This window comes from Mauremys reevesii, linkage group 4 (genome assembly GCF_016161935.1).
Source record: "Mauremys reevesii isolate NIE-2019 linkage group 4, ASM1616193v1, whole genome shotgun sequence".
Lineage (NCBI taxonomy): Eukaryota > Metazoa > Chordata > Testudines > Geoemydidae > Mauremys > Mauremys reevesii.
Genome location: NC_052626.1, coordinates 140,320,899 through 140,340,733, shown reverse-complemented (window position 1 = coordinate 140,340,733; position 19,835 = coordinate 140,320,899). Strand labels below are relative to the sequence as shown.

At 42.9% G+C, this 19,835-nt stretch overlaps 1 protein-coding gene across 6 annotated transcripts in view; it reads left to right on the top strand.

Annotated features, from left to right (window-relative positions):
* Positions 1–19,835, top strand: part of NGF (nerve growth factor) — a 49,217-nt gene that overhangs the window by 8,016 nt on the left and 21,366 nt on the right. The window lies entirely within an intron of this gene.

The following is a 19,835-nucleotide window of genomic DNA, read 5'->3' as shown; positions in this document are numbered from 1 at the left end:
TCTGTTGGTGAAGACAAGCTTTCGAGCTTACACAGAGCTCGTCTTCAGGTCCTATAAAGCTATTCATGGTGAAAAATAAAGCTACCATATTGAGACCAGGGCCTTTTGTATTTCCAAATCTGGATGACATTTTGGTGCAGCAGAGTCCCAGATCAAAACTTTTGTACCAGATAGTTTGAAAAGCCTGAGTGAGTATATCAAACTTCAGCAGTATCACTTTAAAACCCCTGCTTCGGTGTACGAGAAACCTTTTGGACTTCATCTCAAACACTGAGGAGAGAAATATTTACCTCCTAGCAAAGATCCTTTCTTCTTTTTCCAAGGATCCTGCATTTGCCATAAAGCCTCAAAGAGTTACTGTAAAGTGATTCCCATTGGCAGAAGTCCATATCAACCCCTATCAAAGTCACATTCTCCATTACTGGGAACAGTTGTAATGCATGATTACACTTTCCAGATTTCTCAGTGGAATCCTCTGAAAAAAAATTCTGTTATGGTTACAGTTTCCAATAAAAATCCAAAGAAGTTGCATGATACAGGCTCTGCAGCTTGTCAAACCTAAGGCATTCTCCTTGGATTGGCAACCCCCAACATTATTTTCCTGGTGATGTTCAGATGTTCCTGGCCTAGAACCCACTGACTGTAAAGTGGTACCTGCAACTTCTGCTTCAGTTGATACTGTTATAGCTTTGCTCAGGAAGTTTCTAAAATTGAAAACTGAAGTTGGTCCATTGAATGTATTCTAAAAGAACTGTTCCAAAAGATCATTCTTTAAATGTATAATCCTATCTCCAAAATCTCATGTCCCTTGCCGTGGTATATCATAACAATGTGCCAATAAAAGAGAAGATCCTGCTCCCGCTGAATTAAGTAGCAAAACTCCCACTGATTTCAGTGGAAACTGTTTAAAGCATAAAGACAAAAAATTGCCCAACCACACAGGAGGTGATTTCTTTGGCTTTTTTTATTTTTAAATTTTTTTTTTGACGACTTGCCAACCCTCATCAAAACTATGACAATCAGATATGATTCAAACATCAAATCCTTTCCAGAAATAATGTGATCAGGATTCTCACTCTGGTGGCTGGTCATTTATTTTTAATTGCTACATTTGTGAGAGTTGCTACAGTGTTGAAGTTGCTGGCATAAGCTTATTTGGAGATCCCTCCTATGTAGTGGCTGCTTGGAAAACTAAGAAGATTAAACTGTTTGACAGTCTTTAGTCACACAGAGGAAGTTAGATTACAATGTCAATGGGATGGGGATTATTTCTTTGATGATTTCCTATTACTCTGAGTATTTTTCTGGCTGTCAACTAATGTGGTTTTGCAAGTCTAAACATTATTTTTATGATGTTTTACAACTCATTAATTTCACAGTTTTTTCTCTAAGTGATCAAGTGTGTAATTGTGCCTCAGAACTCTTACTGATTTTAACAGAGTTGTGTCTCATTCGCCCATTTTCTTTATTTTCAGTAGAGCCATATGAAATCTAAATAAAAAACGGAAAGTGTATTGAGTTCATCAGAAATCTTCCACATGTGGACTTGCCAACTACCCCATACTACATGTTATCTTTGTTTCCTGGTTAAACAGCTTTGGCTCAGAAGTGAGCACTTTTTTCTGTTTTGAAATTTACCCTTTATTATGAGAAGTGGCCATGTGCAGGATAGTTCACTGAAATATGAAAAAGCATGTCCACACTTAGGTGCCAATTAGTTTCAAAGAGATTTCTAGTAACTTCAAGGACAACTCAAATTGTGCATAATGCATCTTCATCTGGTCATCACTTCTGAAGAGGGTTGCTCCTGCCAGGTGCTGAGCACTTTGGCCCCAAAGCACCACAGCACATGCTTAACTTTAAACATATGAGGAGTCCCATTGACTCCAATGCTGAGCACCTTCCAGAATCAAACCCATAACTATGAAACAATGTAGCCATCGGTGATTAAACACTTTTCAATTCAGCCCTGATGTAAGCAATGCAACTCTGGTGGCTTTAGTGAAGGGATGAATTCTGCCCTTCAAATTTTTACAGAAGCAAAAAGAACTACGTTTCTATCATGGAGATGTCTGAAAGTGGATACTGAGGGTATATCTACACTTACCAGGGATCGACACTGCAGCGATCGATGCACTGGGGGTCAATTTAGCGGGTCTAGTGAAGACCCACTAAATCAACTGCAAATTGCTCTCCCGTTGACTCTGGTACTCCACCTGAACTAGAAGCATAAGGTATGTCAACAGGAGAGTTTCCCCCATCAACTCAGTGCGGTGTGGACACTGCAGTAAGTCGACCTAAGCTACATATGTAGCTCTCTCAGGGCACATCTACACTACAGGATTAAGTTGACCTAAATTATGCAACTCCAGCTATGTGAATAACATAAGTTGCATAACTTAGGTCAACTTAACCCTGTAGTGTAGACCTGCCCTGAGATAGCTACATATCAAGGCTTAAAAAAATCCACCCATCAGTGGGCAGTTTTCCCAGGTAAACAGTATGGAAGCAGGCTGGCCATACATTTATGGATATTAAACTTGTTCCTAGTTATTTTGGATGTGAAGAAAATCTTCTAAAAGCAACTGATGCAGTGTTATATTTCTGAGTTTGCAGACAGACTGCTCCAGTGCCTCTGCTGCTGCTCAGAGCTTTCCAAATTCACTGTACCACCAGTTTCATATCTGCATCAACTAGGAGAATAAAGACCAATTTTTAAAAAGTAGTCCAAGTTTGGATGCTTCCATTTTGAAATGTCCAATTTTATATACTTGGGACCCGATTTCTAGAGGTGTTGTGCACCAAAAATTCCCATGGACTCCATTTTGGAGTTTTAGGCACTCAGCACCTCTGAAAATCAGGTTCTAGATATGTAAAATTAGGCATTTAAAAATCAAGGCACCCAAAAGTAAAGGCCACTTTTGAAAATACTAGTTTGCACAGTAATGAGGCAGTGAGTTTGGTCACATTCTGTTGCCTGAGCAGTCCCCAGGACTGGGCCTATAATGATTTACATAAATATTTCTGAAAGACCAGAGGACAGCTGTTTGTAATGAATCCCTGATTTCTGCTTAGTTTCCTATTTACTACTGTGTGTCCATATATAATTTTGTATGTCTCACAATAACTAGAACATTTAAAAAGTCTCAGTTCCAGCAAAACAACCAACTGTTATTTTTGAACTTTTTGTTATTTATCCCAATTATACCAGATCAGTGCTCTTTGCATGTTATTTTATTAGTAGTTTAATTTTAAATGCCCACCGACATCTTAAAGACTCTGAGTACCCTTTAAATGTGAAAGATTCACTGTCTGAGAAGTAAACACTTATGTTACTCCTGGGGGGGATTCTGCACCACTGCACATGTGCAGAATTTATATCCCCTGCAAATTTCTTCATTTCCCCCCCAGAAAAATGACTTTCTGATGGGGAAGCAAAGGGAAGCCAAAAGAGCGGTCATGTGACCCTCACGAGCAGTATGTTTTGGGTGCCCAGGGCAGCCGGCAGAGGTAAATCACTGTGGGGCAGGACTGGGGAAGACCCAGCTTTGTGGCTCCTACCCTTGGCTCAGCTGCTAGTCACAGCTGGGCTGGGGCGGACGGGACTTCTTCCCCTGCACAGCATCCAGGGCCAGGTCAGACCCACTCCCAGATTATTCCCCTGGGTGCAAGATGTTCTGCAAACTCCCCCTCCCCACCACTTCCTGCACCCATCACTCCTCAGCTGCAGGGGATGGGATCCTTGTACAGGGAGCTGCTCCCTCATCCACCCAATGCCCATGCATCCAGACCCCCTCATACCCAGACCCTCCCACCGAGCCTCACCCCCCCCACACACTCAGAACCCTCCGTGATGAGCCCCACTTCCTCTGCACCTGGACCACCCTGACAAGCCACCTGCACCTAGATCCCCATTCCACCAAGTCCCAACCAGTTGCACCTGGATCCCCACCCCTGATCCCCACTCCCTCAGCATCTGGACCCCCCACTGAGTCCCACACACCCAGACCCCCCTGCTGAGCTCCATCCCCCCCACAGCCAGACCCCCACACACACTGAGCCCCAACCACCTTCATGTTGACCACCCCGCAGAGTCACATTACTGTTGCACCCAGCACCCCCAGCAAGCTCCTGTGCATCCAGATCCCCCCCACACACTGAAACCCCACTGAGCTGCCTGCATCCAGATTGCCCCACACAGAATCCTCACAACCCATACCTGGATCCCCCCCACATTAAGCCTCTCCACACTTGGATCCTGCCTTGCTGAGCCTGCCTGCCCACACAGTGGGGCAGGGCCCTGGGGTGTTCCTGGGGCAGGCTGGGTCCTTGTGCTGTGTGAGGGTTGGGTGCAGCCTCACTGCTGAGTCCGTGGGGGGGGGGGGCGGAGCTGCACAGTGATCTCCCTCCTCTGTGCAGCCAGTGGCCTGTGCTCCCCAACGCCAGGCTGGAGCCTCCACACTTATTTGACAACTAAAATTTGCAGAATTTTAAAATATTGTGCAAAGAATTTTAATTTTTTTTAGGTGCAGAATGCCCTCAGGAATATTATGTACAATGACTAGGCAGGGAAGAAAATTGGAGATTTAAGTACTGTGCATATTAAAAAATAATTCATTTGAACTAAATGTGACTTTGTAAATGGTGTCTGATTGTTGCCTGTGCTGCGTACAATTGACTTTCCATGTATGAGTGAATTTTGGATCCAACTGAACAGCAATAGGGTTCCCAGGTAACCACAATATATTTTCTGTCCTGTGCCAATGTGCTGAGCTTCCTTAATTGTTTCTGTCAGTGGTAACCTTAATAACCCAAATACGTGCTACATTCTCTCATTTTGAACAGGAACCTCTCTAGGGCCCCAGCTCTCAGAGAATTATGTTGCACACACCCATCCTCTTACCTAGGAGGGAAGGCCCTATTTTAAATCAAGTTATTTACCCTTCTACCACTCTGGCCATCTGTAAAGCTAGTATTTCGTGTTGAAAAGGTCACAGCATTCTGGCCGAGATTACAGGGTCTCTTATTCGCATTAATTGCAATCATTTGGGTAAATGGCCTTGGGTACTGAGAAGAAGAAACTGCTAAGATAGCAAATACCCACTACATTATTAATTTTTTATATTGCATCTTAAAAAGATAAGCCTAGTCACAGGGAGCGTGTCTATATATCAGACATTTGCTGTCTTTGCAATATTCTCTTTCCCATGGATAGGATCAACACCTCAAGTATTTGAGAGAACATGGCTGGTTTTCACAGTTCTAAGATGCAGACATTTTTTTGTCCTTTGTCCCTTACAAGGCCAAATTTCTGTATTCCTTTCAATATCTGATTCTTTGGGTATTCCTCACTATTAGGGAATAGGAGTTTATCTGACATTTCTATATTTGGATTCATATCTGGTCTTCACTCTTACAGAAGAGGACTGGAGTTACAGTTTATGGAGCCAGTATCTGTTTGAGGTTTGATCCCTATAAGGATATAATCGTAGGAATGGAGGGATATTGTGAGCCCATCCGCAAGTCTCCTCTGAGAAGGAGAGTTTTATGGTTAAGATACAGATTAGGACTCAGACCTGGATTCAATTCCTGTCTCTGCTACAAACTTACTCTGTGAACTTGGGCAAGTCACTTAATTTCTCTGGGCCTCAGTTCTCCTACTATAAAATGGGTATAAACTATACTTTCCTGTCTCCTATTCTGTCTTATCTATGTAGACTGGAAATTCTTTGGGGCAGGGGCTGCCTTTTGGTGCATGTTTGTACAATGCCTAGCAAGAAGGGGCCTGTAAGTGTTACCATTATGCAAATCTTAATCTAATTCTTAATTTTTATATACAGCAACTCATCATGGGAAATCATTCTTAAATATTAGTAATCCATCAGCCAGGTCACTGGTATATTGTGATGCAGCTGGAAATGCTGGCATCAAAAGAGATAATCCAAGTGCCCCTCTGGATGCAAACAGATAATATTCAGGGAATTTAAAACGGAACATGGAGAAGTACTTGGCCAAATCTTGACTATAACGGATAGTTTTGGAATCATAATCACAAAACACAGTCCAAGCAACCATATCTGAGTTCATCTGATACAGGCCTCATTTTGTTTCGTCTTTGCTCCCATTTGTTTCTGATTTAAATTGCCACCATACTAGGCAATGCCTAGAGAGACTTGGCATCCCTCTTCCCTAACGATGGTCTATTTTAGGACACTGATGACCCCATTGATTGGGTGGTATTATTTACATTACAGTAGCACCTAGAGGCCCAAATGGGATCAGGGACCCCATTATACTAGGTGCTACAATGAGAGATGCCCCAAAGAGTTTATATTTTAGACAGAAAAGACAAAACAAGACGAGAAAAAAGTATTCTTCTATTTTACAGCATATAGTACTTGTCACCCTTGGAAGTCATTTAACTTTTCTGTGCCTCAAGATATGCAACACTGCAGCTGGGAGCGCACTTCCCACTTCGGGTATACAGAGTTGTGCTACTGGGGCTTAGGATACACTAATAGCAGTGTGGATGTTGTGGCTGGTGCACCCCAGCCCATCTGATTCCCCAGGCTTGACAGCCCAAGCTGCAACATCCCCACTGCTATTGTTACTGGGCTAACTCAAGCCCTGCTTGTGCGAGTGTCTACCAGAGCTGGGAGGCTGTCTCCTGGCTGCAATGCAGACAGACCCTCACTTTCCCCAATATATAGCCTGGGGATAAGATGATTTACCTATTTCACATGCACATTATGAGTATTTAATGTTATCAAGGTGCTTGGACATCCTCGCAAGAGAAGTAAAAGAGGAGGGCATGGAGTATCATCATATGTCTGCACTTAAGTTGTGGTGCATTAGCACAGGAATGGAAAATGATCCAATTTATCACAGCTTTGTGGTAGTAATGTTCTTCAATTGATGTAGAAAAATAGCACCGTCACTGTCATTTTGCCACAGTAAGGATGATTTCCCCATAGCTATTACACAATTCAGGACTACTGCTGTGACAAGTTAGAAAACAGCATTTCAAGAAAGGCAGAGTCCTGTGTGCTCAACAGGAACTGTGTGGTATGTGCAGGCAATCCAGACAAAAGCCAGTTTCCACAGCAAGTTGAGTTGAGCTACAGAGCATCATTTTTTCAGGGACTACTGTATGCCATATTCCTCTCCTTTGTGAAAATAAGTATGGTTTTGAATGTTCAGCAGATATATCTCAGATACAAGTTAATGTGGGGGGGGGAGGGGTGCGGCGCAGAAGGGTAAATACAAATTAAGCAAATCAGCACCTTAAAGGATTCTGAGGGGAAAATGGCCTCCTTGTAACAGGCAGGAACATGGACCACTGGACAAAAAGGTTAACACTGGGTATTAGATAAGCTTTGTGCAATTTTATTTTCTTGGAATCTTTTCATCAGCTAGTCCACAGTGATGTCATTCATTTTCTAACCTATTTGTGATATTTCATGTAGCAGTAAGGTCAGTGCAGAGAGAGGAGTACTGTTACTATGGATCAATACAGGACACACTGGGTGCACCAAATAGGTCCCGACAGCTTGATCCTCAATAGATTTATAAAGAGGGACCACCACTATGGGCCAGAGCCTAACCCTCTCTCAGTTACTTAAGGCAAAACACTCCAGTTAATTCCACTGGCTTCTCCTGATTCCTTACTCGATCAGTAGATGGCTGCATGTGATATCTCCTGCATAATAACGTTGGCACCCGTAAAGTAACAGCTCCCATTTATTCCCTATCCAACTGGCTTTCCATGCCCAGGGCCTCCTTTCTGTTCAATTTGACTGCTGTTCACCATTAGCAACTATTAATAAGAGTTATATTTGCTCCATATATCTTTTCATGTTTGTCTTTGACGAGGAGCCCAAGCAGAGTGACTCCACCAAATATGGAGACTTATCCATACAAAGGGCCAAGTTCTTCCCTCAGTTGTTTGTTCTTATGGTATAAACCAAGCCAGTGTATATGACTTGAAGTCAATGGGAGTGGTGCACTTCTAACAAAGGACAGAAATTATGTCCAAGTCTCCCACACTCTACACTACTATGGATATGTATTTAAGTCCTATAGGAGCAAGATACCATTGAAAGGGTATTTTTAAATGATTCTCTTTAATTGGGAACACACTTGAGACTTCCCCCCACCCCCAAGCAGCCCATTCAATTTTGTCATCAAAAGAGCAGCTCAGATATCCAGCCCCTTACCTGGGGAAGAAAGGGACAAGCCTGTGCATTGAATCAAAAGAAGAAAAGGAGGAGACTATGCAGGATAGTACAAACAAATTCAGAAGAAACTTTATTAACCTGTGACCAATAATTCTTTCCACAGGGCAGAATCAGAATGTTTCACTTGGAAAACCCCTTCTCTTGTCTGTCTGTCTGTCACCTTCACTTCTGGCAGTCCCCAGCTCAGTTCCTTCCTCTCGAGATTTGTCATCTAAGCTAAGCACAATATAGGGATAAGCCTCTGTCCCACTAGGGTTGTCACCCTCCAGGATTATCCTGGAGTCTCCAGGAATTAAAGATGAATCTTTAAAGCTTATGTCATGGGATGACACCTCCAGGAATACAACCAACCCTAACTGGCAACCTATATCCCCCGCAGACAGGACAAGTTCCTGATCATGCTCTCTCTGCAACTTGCGTGCCCTGGAACAGCCCAATCCACTAACAGACCATTAGAGGAGATGCATGTTGCTTTCCTATGCTAGCTTGACCATAGCCATCATGAGTGATATGAGGATTGGGCCCTCTAAGCAGCATCCTACATTGTGGTCACTGCAGAGCCCAATCCCTTCCAGAGTTGTTGGGTGACAGGGAAGCCCTCCCACAGCTACATCCTTATGCTCCCCTCTGCAGCCTGGCAGCTCCAGGGGCTGATGAAGACTGGGCAAAGGGCCATGACTCCACGGTCAGATTTTAAGGCCAGAAATGAAGGTCAGATTCGATCACAATGGTCCTAACAGGCCAGAGGACACCCCCCCCGCTAAATTAGTTATTGCTTCAAGGCCAGTAGCTGTGGTTGAACTAGAGTACATCTTTTAGGAAAACATACAGTCTTTATTTAGAAGTTTCCAATTAATCCACTACAACCCTTGGCAAATTGCTTCCATGATTAATTATCCTGTTTAAAATGTGTAGTTTGTTTTGAGCCTGAATTTCTCTAGCTTCAACTGCCAGACATTGGACTTTTATACCTTTGTCTGCTAGAGTGAACACCTCTATTATCAAATTTCTGTTTGCGAGAAAGGGTCGGTTTTGATAAATGTTTTATTTCACTTTTTAAATGAAAAGTTGTGTTTTTCAATTTGAAACAATTTTGTTTAGAAATTTTATTTATACTAAAAACATTGCATTTTTAAAAGGTCAAAATTGAACACAAAACATTTTAGTTGACCGAATCTGATTTTTTTTCCAGTTTGTGAAAATTTTGAAGATTGACCTTTTTGTCCCATTTCAAAATCTCAAAAACAAACTCTTGTGGGATGAGAAAGTGATTTCTTACCCCGCATAGTGGCTTAAGCTTTACTTACAGAAAGTACAGGCGAGAGACAATAGACAGCCTTTTAATTTTCCATGTCAGGATTCCTGTCCAGGCCCCATTTCTATCCCTATTATTAATGCATCTTATCCACATTATAAATACTCAAAGACGTTTCAGCTCTTCCCAGATGCAAATCTGTCCTGCCCCAGTAGTTCTTGCCAACTCTTTTCTCTCTCATCTTCTCAGGCATATGCTGTAAATAGGAGAGTGCACAAGGTTCAGTGCTGAGCTGCACATTCCAGAGCCTCTTCTCTGCCAGAATTGTGCATTCCCAGCTTTGCCAAAGCACGTGAAACCACTCACATGAGGGAGAAGAAATCAGGCTACAAACTATGTTCTTATCTAGACACCCATCACTATACTATCTGTGTACCTCCCAAAAAAAGGACTAAGGCAACATGGGGTCCAACAAATGAACTATATTTCTCCCTCCTCCCTCTCCCACTTTTGTGTCTGACTCAGAGAGGGGGAGAGAAAGAATGAATGTGCTTCTCCACCCTTCTCTCTTTTTTAATTGTTGCAAGAATACTAAAGAAATTATGGCTCCTGATAAGGAACATTTTTCTCCATGTCACATACAACAATTTAACAAACTGCAGAATTTCCTCCTGCTTTGATCTGAATTTTAAGTGTTTTGTGCTTTAACAAGATCGCTTTTTAAGAGAGTTCATAATCAATTTCAATTTGGCCTGCAGCTTTATGGTCTGTTGACAACTCGACATGTTTTGGAAGTGAAAGGAAATAATTTGCCAGGAGGCAGATACATTTTCCAGCATGAAAAATGGCTGATTTTATGTTCTCTGTTAAGATTTTGAAGTTAATTGCTTTATATTCCTAAGAAGATCTTAATAACCTAATCAAATAAAGTAATCAAAATTGCTTTTTGATGGCACTTTGAAACACTGGTATCCTGGGCATAGGAAGTATGTTCTCTGAAGCATTTTTATTTTTAACTCTTTAGATTTGACTTTACAATAGGCAGAAAGTGACCTGCATAAACTGAGACTTTTGCTTAACACAATGATTTGATTATCCTTTTCAGACTCTAGAGTTCATCCAGAAGAAAACAGGCAAAAGCAGAAATAGTGTTGTCAGATAGAACATAAGGCCTTTTTACAGGTTGGGGGAAGATTCAAAGAACAAACTTGCATTTATGTCTTTCACAGATTCATAGATTCTAGGACTGGAAGGGACCTCGAGAGCTCATCGAGTCCAGTCCCCTGCCCTCATGTCAGGACCAAATACTGTCTAGACCAGGGGTCGGCAACCTTTTGGAAGTGGTGTGCCAAATCTTCATTTATTCACTCTAATTTAAGGTTTTGCATGCCAGTAATACATTTTAACGTTTTTAGAAGGTCTCTTTCTATAAGTCTATAATATATAACTAAACTATTGTTGTATGTAAAGTAAAAAAGGTTTTTAAAATGTTGAAGAAGCTTCATTTAAAACTAAATTAAAATGCAGAGCCCTTGGACCAGTGGCCAGGACCTGGGCAGTGTGAGTGCCACTGAAAATCAACTTGTGTGCCGCCTTCAGCACACGTGCCATAGGTTGCCTACCCCTGGTCTAGACCATCCCTGATAGACATTTATCTAACCTACTCAAATATCTCCAGAGATGAGATTCCACAGCCTCCCTAGGCAATTTATTCTAATGTTTAGCCACCCTGACAGTTAGGAACTTTTTCCTAAATGTCCAACCTAAACCTCCCTTGCTGCAGTTTAAGCCCATTGCTTCTTGTTCTATCCTTAGAGGCTAAGATGAACAAGTTTTCTCCCTCCTCCTTATGACACCATTTTAGATACCTGAGACTTTGAAAGTCTCCTCCATAGTTTATTTCTCCTGTTGTGCTGATTATTCTACAATTCTGGAGGTCTGATTGCTCTGGTGAAAAATTGTAATAAAAATAGGAAACGGCCAAAGAATCCATTCTTGTGGCATTGATTGTGAGCACAGCTTAGGCCCTAGCTATTCAACACCACATAGGTTTCTAGAACCAGTTCCCAGGGCAGGTGTTCTGAAACATTTTTGTACTGTAGACCACAATTTAATACACAGATTAACTTGTACATCTCTTTCCCTTCACACTTGTGTGACCTACGTCCCCTCCCATTCACAATAGAATGTCATTACAACTGACTATTGAGGACTGTTGGTTAATGCCTTAATTTCTTGGTTCAATAACAATTAAAAAAAAAAAAAACTAAATATATATATATAATATATAGACCCCCTTCTTCCCCCTCAAATATAAACTTTTTTTTTGAATAATGAATGATATAATGATGCAAAACTCAAAAAATGTGACTTATTTTACTACTGTTACTTACTCTCACAGTAGATTGAACTATGGATTTTCCATCAGACTTTCCCCTGCTACTGTGTGTGCTATAAAAAAATGCTAAATCTCTTGACATGGTGGTTTGGGGGTTTGTATACATCAGCTCATATGAGCAGCACCACATCATCCCAATTTTGATGCTTTTTTTTAAAAAAAGATCCCAGGGAACTCTGTGAACTCATTTAAATGATATGTATTGGAATCACTTCATTCAACACTGAAAAGAAGAGTTTGACCCCACAGCTTATATCAACTTTTATATCTTAAACTAAATCCTCTCTTAATCTGTTAGAGGATATATCAGAGATTGTAAATCAGATTCAGTTAGAACAGTCTGGTTTACTAATTTGTTCACTGTGCAGTATTTTTGCTGCCTGATCATTCCTATGTGCACCCATGCTTAGCCGCAGTGACCTGCAGAGAAGGTGTTTGTTTTTCAATTAGCTGTCCACAAACAACTGGAATTGCTTACATGGAAAAGTATTTGATGCATTTTTAGCTGCTTCTACGATGAAGTATCACATGGTAACAGAAAGAGAAACAGTCTGTTATTAGCCAGCTGTCTGTACACCATCATGAAGTGCCCCACAGATCACTTTCCAAGGTAACATTGAACTCTGAAGTAAGTCTGCTTAAATGTAAATGCCGTGTTTGGCAGAGTCTAGCACCAGGGTAGATAATATAAATACAAAACCTAAATCATTTATCTAACAAATGTAATAGAGCTATACATTCTAGCAATGGTGCTGCTTGCGCATTCAATTAATCCTGTCCCAAGGCTCTGCAGTGCTAAATAGCTAAGACTTAAAACAGTGTCAGTAAGAGATCGGATAGAATTTTGCATCAAGCCCACACTCAGATTGGGCAGGCTCCTGTCATGATGCACCACAGATTTGTGCTGGGAATTAGAGTGTAGGGCAGTGGTCCCCAACATGGTGCCTGCCGGGGCATTTATGTGCGCCCGGTGGGGCATTTATGTGCACCCACCTAAGTGCCCAGCAGGGGAGAGAAGCCGCAGCCCCACGCCTGACGGGGACAGAGAACTCAGGCTGCAGGCGCGGTGTTTGTCGGCAGTTATCAGACACAGTTATGAGGAGGATACATGCAATTTCAAGCAACATGTAAACTCAGCTAAAGGATGACTTGGACATGTGACTGGTTTTCACTGCAATTCGATGAGTCGACAGATATATCGGATACAGCGCAGTTGGCAGTTATGGTGAGGATGGTATTTAGTGACTTCACCGTAAAAGAAGAGTTACTAAAAATATTGCCTATGAAAGGGCAAACAAAGGGTGAGGACATCTATAATTTATTCAAATCATATGCAACATCAATTAGTATGCCACTACACAAGCTGTCTGCAATCACCACTAATGGGGCACCAGCAATGATGGGCAGCACCAATGGATTCATTGCACTATGTAAGAAGAATGAATCCTTTCCGAACTTTATATCTTATCATTGCATTATCCACCAAGAAGCTTTGTGCGTCAAAGTTCTCTCTTTTCAACACATCATGAATGTCGTTATTAAAATAACTCTATTTGAGCAAAACCTTTGCAACACCGACTTTAAGGCCCTGTTGGAAGATGTTGATAAACAATCTGATCTTATCTTACACACAGAAGTAAGAGGGCCAGGGCCGGCTCCAGACCCCAGCACGCCAAGCACGCGCTTGGGGCGGCATTTTGCCGGCAGGGCGGCAGGCAGCTCCGGCGGACCTTCCGCAGTCATGACTTGGTCCCGCGGCTCGGGTGGACCTCCCGCAGGCATGACTGCGGAGGGTTCGGTGGTCCCGCACGGTTCGGGACCAGCGCACCCTCCGCAGACACGTCTGCAACAGGTCCCCCGGAGCCGCGGGACCGGCGACTGGCAGCGCACCCCCTGCTGCATGCCGCTGTGCTTGGAGCAGCCAAATTCCTAGAGCCGCCCCTGAAGAGGGCTGAGCAAAGGTAAAGTTCTTGCATATTGTTTAAGCCTAATTGAAGAGAAAATCCACAAGTCAGAACTTTGAGCAATTAGACTTCAGTTGGTTAATGGACTTGGCTTTTCTTGCCGACATCACTGACAAATTGAACATTTTAAATCTTGAGCTCCAGGGAAAGACACGTGTGGCTCAGATGATAGGTTCTGTAAAATCATTCAAAGCAAAACTGATCTTGTGGATGTCACATAAGACAAAGCCTCTCGTACATTTCCCCAAGTATGAAGAAAATGGTATGTGAGTGATTTTAACCCATCACCATTTGTTATCCACATTCAAACACTTCTGGAACAATTTGAAAAGAGATTTCAACAGTTCATCATTGAGCCTGTAGTTGCCTTTCTTGTGAATCCTTTTACTTGCCAAATAGAAGTAACAGAAATGGCTACAACAATTGCAAGTCTCATTCAAGAAAGAACAGTAGACGTGGAACTGGAGATTTTGGACCTTCAAAATGATATTTTCTAAAATCCTGCGCAACAGATGAAAACTTTTGGAATCTGGTTGACCGAAAAAAGTTTCCTGCCTTAAAAAAATGTAGCATACAAAATAAAATCTTATTTCTGTTCCACTTATCTATGCGAAGTTCTGTTTTCAACAATGAACATCATAAAATCAAAATACAGATCTCGGCTTACAGATGCCCATCTTGACAATTTCTTACAAACGGAATATCATCCTACTCTCCCAACTATGAAAAATTGGCTGAAGAAATGCACTGCCAAAAAATCACACTGACTTTATTAGAAAAAACATGAATTAATTATACCTATTTTCCATTAAGTGCTGATGAGCGCGTATGATTAACTTGTGTTTAACTTTTTTTCATATTTGTTTATTGAAATCCAGATACAAGTAACAATACAAAGAATATTTTTAATTAATCATAACTGGCTATGTATGTTAAAGAATAATAACTATATTTGGACCAGCAGTTCAACAGTGTTTTACTTTTTTTAAATAAGATGAAAACTGTTTGATATTTATTTTGTAATAACTCCTTAGTTTTTCTTACAGGTAGATAAAGCAAATTCACATGGTAAGGTGAAAGAGTAATTGCCAAATAATTTAATTAATACCTTTTACATGTAAAGTTACCTTTAGCTGATGGATTCATATATTATGTAATGTTAAATATGATGTTTTTCATATTATTTAATGTACAAATATAAAATAAGCCTTGAAAAATTGTTGGCGCCCGCCACACTCTTCTGAAAACATGAATGTGCTACTGGCCACAAAAAGGTTGGGGACCACTGGTGTAGGGGATAAGGTGAAGCAGAAGTGAGTTCTCTAGAACATCTAATTAAACCCTTGAATAAGTTCCTGTATTTCCTTCTCACATTTCCATTCAAACAGCAAAACAGACAGGAAGAGGGAGCATTTTAGTGAACTTCCCTTTTGTTTAAGGAAAATGAAAAGAAATATTCAGCATTTCCGAGGAGAACCAAGGAGATTAGCTTTAAGCTTGTGCTGGGGAAAGCCTTACGGGCAGGAGGCACCCTTCAGCATTTACTGTGATGTTCATTGGTGCAGAGGAAGAGAAGTAATTGCTTCTACTGTAACAATGAACCCTACTCATGTTTCTGCTGCCTGCATTATGTGGTATGTGTTACAGTACATAGTACAGCTATAAGAACAGATGTTAAACTCCAGATACATAATTTGAAGGCAACCTTATGTTGTAAACTTTAATCACTATGTGGTTGGTAATTAAAGAGTATTGCATCAAGTTGGATACAGTTATGATATGATTATTCACGCCTTTTGACTGCATTAAGTGTGGGATTGTGTCAGGGGCATTAGATTTGTATGGAATTTCCTATGTTACAAATGTGATGAAATAGCAACTATCACACATGCTAATCAAAGCAAGTAGACAGATAAAATTAAAAATGCACAACTACAAGGGGGCTGGAAATAAGGATGATTCAGTTACAGAAGTGCTGTTGATAAAATTCTCATTGCACAATTTGGGGCAGATTAAGAATCTAACAAGTGCCTTAAGGAAACACCTATTTTTCAATGTGCCAAAGAGTTGTCAAACGTGATAGAGTCTAATCAACTCAGAGGAGAAATATGTGGGTTCCCTATGTCGAATAAAAAGTCTTAGTAACATCCTTTTGGATTTCATTCCTATAAACAGAAGAAGCTACCAAGCATTCAAGCCAGCATTCTGATTTACTTCAAAATGCTCCATTCCACTTCCAGATGATGTTTTCCCTGCAGGAATTTGTGTAGATTGCTAGCAATCAGTGGAAAACTGGTATAACTCCCTCAGCCCAACCCCATTACTCCCTCCCCTCAGGCAGAGTCCAAGCATGCAAAAGTTTGGCAACAAAGGCAAAGGTTTCAGAAAGCTAAAGTGAGTGAGAAGGAGACAGTGGAGATTTTAACCATAACTGTGTAACCAATACTGGAGGTGCAGTGTGAGAAAGCAAGTGCTCAATCCACTGAACTGCAAAACCCAGGGAACAGATTAACATGTGTAAGCGGAGGAATGGTCCTGCTATCCTGGAAACTTCCCTGGCCTAGACACCACCCTTGTGGAATTGGCTAGTGAAAGAATCCGAGTCCTCGCTCCCACTCCCTTTACCCAGGAGCCTGCCTGCCATTGAGGGTCCCCTTCCTCCATCCCATGGGGCAGAGTCCTCGTAACCCCGACAAGGCCGGGCCCAGGATCCCTGGGGGGCTGGAACCCCGTCTCGTTGTGGTCACTTAGGACAGTGGCTAGGGTGTCCCCATGGCAGGGTGCTCTCTCTGCCCCGGCCACGTCCCCGACCCACTGCTCATTACATAGAGTTCAAAGCAAACACGACTGATTAAACAGCAACCAATAAACAAAACAGGGCAGGGACGCTGCAGGTGGGTTGCCAGTTTTCAACCGAACACGCGGTTGAGAAAGGTCCCTCCCCAGCCCGGTGAAAATGAGCAAGCGAGTGAGGGTGGGGGTGGGGAGATGGAGTGAGTAGGGCGGGGCCTTGGAGAAGGGGCGGGGCAAGGGTGTTCGGTTTTTGGTTTTGTTTGGTCAGAAAGTTGGCAACCCGGGGCCGCCCTCAGGCTCTAGGTGGCAGGGCCCTTCCCCCCCAGCGTTGCCCCCTCCCAGTCTGGCCTGTGAGACCCCTTGGCTGGTGACCTCGCCCTGCCCTGGGCCCTCTGCCTGGGGTCCCCCCTCGTGCTCCCCAGCTGCTCACCGCACTCGGCTCCAGATGGCCCCAGCTCCTGCCTCAGCGCGACTGCGGTTCTGCCTCCAGCGCAGCTCCCCGGGCCGCCCCTCTGGCCGGCGCGGCTCTGCCTCCAGCGCAGCTCCCCGGGCTGCCCCTCTGGCCGGCGCGGCTCTGCCTCCAGCGCAGCTCCCCGGGCCGCCCCTCTGGCCGGCGCGGCTCTGCCTCCAGCGCAGCTCTGCTCTCTGGGCTGCTCCTTTCTGGCTCTGCCCCCGGCCCAGCTCCGGCCCCTGCTCTCCCCTGCGCTGCCCCAAGCAGCTCCAGCGCACTCGGAGGACAGGATCCCAGGCTCCTGACTCCCTCATTGGCCTGTCTGCCCTGTCAATTGGGCCAATCTGGAGCACTGACCTCTCCCCATTGGCCCTGGGGAGTCTCAGGCTTCTGATTTCCCATTGGCCCTTTCCCTTGGTACTGGGAGAGGGCCAACCAAAAACCCCACTAAGCCAACAGTCCCCTTACGTATGCATGGGGACTGGCTTCAAGTGCGACCCCGATTGTTCCCTGAATGTAACAAATAAAATCATTTTTAAAAGTTACCATACGCATCTAAGAGCTAGAGTTGAAACTATCCCTCTTCCTTAGTTCATACTAAAGCTCTCAACCAAATCATATTTTGTGAAGATCCTGCTGAGAATTGTGCTGGCCGTCAGGGAGCAGTTTTGTGGGTATCTGCAAAACTGGTTTCAATAGATGCAAGGATTCTCCCACTGGGGGGAATCTACAAGTGATTGTGTCAGTCCTGAGTAGGGTAACCAGACAGCAACTGTGAAAAATCGGGACATGGGGTGTGTGTATGGGGGGTGGTAATAGGCACCTATTATAAGACAAAGCCCCAAATATTGGGACTGTCCCTATAAAATCGGGACATCTGGCCCCCGTAGTCCTGAGGACCTGGCCTCTAAATGTCACGTCTGTGAAACCAAATGCATTAATACTTCCTTTAAATGTACAGAGCCTGACTCTCAATTACACTCAGCCCCCTTTACATGATTTGGTAAAATTATATTTATACCCACTGCAAGTGTCCTTCACACGGAGGTATGGAGGGATCTGACTAAATGATAATCAGGCCCATAGTATTTTTGAATTGGAAAGGTAAATGTCAACATTTTAGTGATCAGTTTGAGAGAAGTATTTGGAATAAATTCTGAAGATTGTGTTGCTGTTCTTACAAGTTATCTTTCTGGGGTCTCAGCTGTGCTTAACCCTCTTCCCACAGTTGCTCTCTAGTCTCCCCCTCATCTGCTTGCAGATTCCACTTTCTAACAAGGGAGCTACCTCACTAGGAGAGGTATTAGCATAACTTGCTTCTGCCAGACTCCTTTAATACACGTAAAGAGTTAGGATTATTTCCATCAGTTTCAAAAGACAGGTCATCCCAATCCCAAGGATTTCCATAGCCATACTATAGAGTGATCTTACTGTGAAAATGGAGAAAGGCTCGTATCTAATACAGCAAAAGAGCTATGAGGAAGATAAATGTATCATACCAAATCGAGATCGGGCATACATGAGCACAACAACACTGCATCTGATCTTGGTCCATTTGTTGCTGAATTACTACATTTTAGAGCCCAGCAGTCAGAAGATCAGTGAAAGGTATAAGAGCAGCTGAAGTGCCAGCACTGCAAAACTGTGCAAGCAAAACCACCACCAATACTTTATAATTTAAACACTAGGAGTAATTTAGCCTACACAGAAAGCCATATTTCTGGAGGAATATGGTGAAAAACTCAACTACATGTAAGTATTCCGCTAGCAGTATCTACCCTGATAGAAAGTAGATTGAACATTACCTTACAAAATGCTTAAAAACAACAAAAACAAAAACCTTGATGACAGCAAGAGGTTCCTGACTTTCCAAGTATTTTGTAGGATGCATTCAGTCTCCACAAACTACTGAAACAAATATTGCTACCAGGAACCTCTATTGCCGACTGTAGATTTATAAGGATATCGAGGATGGCAGGTTAGTCCAAGCTCTTATAAATAGTGAAACATTTCCTGTTTGTAAGTAGAAGTTGCTCAGCAGACTGATTCTCATTTACAATAAGACCCCTTTATGTTGCCTTATAGTGGGCATAAATGTAAAAGTAACCTTAGTGTAAATGAGGATTGGGCCATCTCTCTAAGGAGCATCTGATCCTTTGCAGTGAGTTGATGTGGGATCAGCAAAGCTGGACAGAAACTCCCCAAGATCTACCAGTGAAAAAACAAAACCCTTCCTGAGGTCAATGCTGGCCATCAGGCAGCAGGGCTCAGCATAGGTGTACATTTTCACATTAGTATAACCTCACCCTATAACATAACAGCCACAGTTTGCACCCCTTCTGCACCTGTGTAGATCAGTATTTCTCAGGCCCCAACAATTGTAGTTTGAGTTCTGATTCAGAGTCAGCCCCTTTTCAAGCTCCTCCTAATGTTCTTGGTGGGTGAGAAACCCTCTTGCCATGAAAGGCTTGGAGCTGCTCCCTTCCCTCAAGCTCAGACATGATACAGAAAGAACTCCCACTCCACACTGGGTCCACTCCCAAGAGCCCACAGCCCCAGCTAAGATATGAACTCAGTTCCAATGTTCCTTCCTCCTTGGAAGCATTAGCTGGATTTCTGGGCAGCACCTGCTCGCCTCTGTGGCCTGACACTTTCACATGGTATTGGGATTTCCACCAGTGAAGAAAGTAGGGCTGAGTATTTCTGGCCTGACTGGGTTCACTGTCAGGTTCTCGTT